Raw genomic sequence first — 2694 nt, forward strand, 5'->3', positions numbered from 1 at the left:
TCTTTCTAGTATCTTTGCACAAGCTGTTCCCTCATTCACGGTCATCCTGACTCCTCTATTTACCTGTGAAAGTCAACTTGAGCTTAAGGGCCCAGAAGAAAACTCATCACCTTCCAGGCTTCCTCAGAAACCCATCACTGGGACTAAACTTGCCCTCCACACCATCCTCCTCCCAGCCCCCACCTACTAGATTTTCCTGAGCCACCGTTTAGCATTGATTCCAATCTGTGTTAATTTGGCACCTGCTTATAAAATTCATACTGGAGTGGTAGGTTTATCATTGAACTGAAAGGAGAGCCTTGCTGACTTCCAGCTCAAACAGCTCCTGAGAATGGGCTAGTCACAAACCTCCTTTGTAGGGAGAAAGGGGTTAGCAGTCTGATGGGATAGTCCCAAAGCTTTGCAGGAAGGAAGGGGTTAGCAGTCTCTTGGGCCTCACAGCCTCAGGCCCTATTCCAGGGTGCCCGGTGTGACCTCCCAGAAATTTCCCCTGGAACTTAGTGACACAAGAGTAATGCTTAGCTTTTCATGCTTCTGTGGGTTAGTTGGCCTCAGCAGGGTTGTTTTTCTGCTTCATATGATATCAACTGAGACCACATGACAGCATTCAGCTAGGAGCCTGGCTAGGGCAAGAATGACCAAAATGGCTTTCCGACTATGTCTGGTGATCTACCGTATATACTCTGGATAAGCCGAGTTTTTCCAGCACATTTTTATGTAGTTTCTGTGGTAAAAATAGGTGCCTCGACTGATATTCAGGTCAGCTTATACTTGAGTATATACGGTAACTAAGGTGGTAGAAACAGCTGAGGGCTGGCTAAGTCTTTCTGTAGCCACGTGGTTGCTTATCACCCAGTAGTCTAGCCTGATAGTCTTAGCTGATCATTGGATCCCAAGAGGGTAGTGAAAGCTGTCAAACTTCTTAGGGCCTAGCCCTGGAACTGCCACTTTGCTATCAAATATGCTGCATTCAGTTTTTAACAGTTTTATTGGTAATTCATCCACATATCATATAATTCAGTAGTTCAATCTTATCAAGAAGAGCTGTACGTACAATCATTTTAGAGTATTTTCTTCTTCCTTATACTCATTGTTATTATTGTAATTTTAAAAAATTGTGACAAAATATATACAACAAAACATTCTCCAGTTCAATGAATGTTGTGGGTTTAAATAAATGACAGCCACTATAAGGTCTTGAAATTTAGAAGAGTGTTTTATTTGGTTATAACTGAACTGCGAGACTCTAAAATCAACTCCTTGATTACAGTTCAGAGTGGATATTTCAGTGCATTTTAAAGGCAAACTTGTCTATTATATGTCTAGGACTTAAGCAAGCATGGACAGCAGCAGACAGCAAAACTAATGTTATCTTTAGAGTTAGTGAGCATTACAGGGTACTGTGTGGACTATAACATCCTGGTTACAACGTCAAAAGAACAATATTAATTGCAATGTTCTGATCTTGAGAACTGAGTACAGTTTAAAATTAATCACGAGTGGAATTTTCCGAGATGGGAGGAGGAAGGAGACAGTTACTCAGCAGTTAACAAGATGGCATTACGGTAACTAGTGCTCGTTTGTCCCATTCCCTGCTATTTCTCTTTAGGAATCAAATCGTTGATTTATTAGCACCATTTTCTGGATTTAGGGTTGTATATTGAATTTTTTTTCCTGTATATTGAATTTTTAAAATCATAAGCTTAATAGCCCCTATATGGTTTTGGATGAGCATTACTAATGCATTAATAATGCATGGTTCAATTAAAAGTTTCAGTATTAATAATAATAGGGGATCAGCAAGATCAGTAATTAAGGTAGCAACCCAAGGAGACCACTTAAACAATTTTTGACACCAGTTGACTGTAAATTTTATTTTTCATCATCCTTTTTTACACTTTTCAGACTAAAGGGAGAGGTTTTTGTATAATCCCAGTTTTGTTTGCATAAAAATAACAGTTTTTTAAAGGGCAGTGTATAGTTTACCTTGTTTAAGGAATAACAAATTTAAACACAAGGCTACTTCAGCTAAGGACTTAATTTGTACTGACAATTTTAAAATGGTGGCTTTTAATCTGTTAATATTTACATTAATTATACTGCAGAGGCCTTTCAAGCCATGACTCCGGGTGGTGAGTGCAGAGATAGCTGTGGCTGCAGAGCCTGCAATACCTAGTTGTTAAACATGTAAGTAGACAAGCAGGTGGTAAGGCCAAAAGAGCAAGAAAGCCACATTTCCGGGAAAGTATTAAATACACTTGTGACTTATTGTAACACATTTGAATAGTTTGATTACAATATTCAGAAAACCTAGAGTATGATAACAGTATTAAAAAACCTGAGATAGTCTTAGTTTGGGGTTTTTAAAAAAAATAATTTTATTCGGGGCTCTTACAGCTCTTAGAACATTCCTTACGCAAATGTGGGGAAGAAAGTTGATGGTGCCTGGCTGTCAAAAGATGTAGCGTCGGGGATCTTAAAGGCTTCAGGGTAAACGGGCAGCCATCTAGCTCAGAAGCAATGGAGCCCATATGGAAGAGGTATACCACCCTGCGTGATCACAAGGTGCCAAAGGGATCAGTTATCAGGCATCAAAGAACAAAAAAATCATATCATTGTGTGCTCACCTCCCTGAAATGATCGCTTAGCTCAGAGGCAGCAGAGCCCACATGGAAGAAGCACACCAGCCTGTGC

Source organism: Echinops telfairi, unplaced genomic scaffold (assembly GCF_000313985.2).
Source record: "Echinops telfairi isolate 266 unplaced genomic scaffold, ASM31398v2 ScPeMD7_7422;HRSCAF=8460, whole genome shotgun sequence".
In the NCBI taxonomy this organism is placed as follows: domain Eukaryota; kingdom Metazoa; phylum Chordata; class Mammalia; order Afrosoricida; family Tenrecidae; genus Echinops; species Echinops telfairi.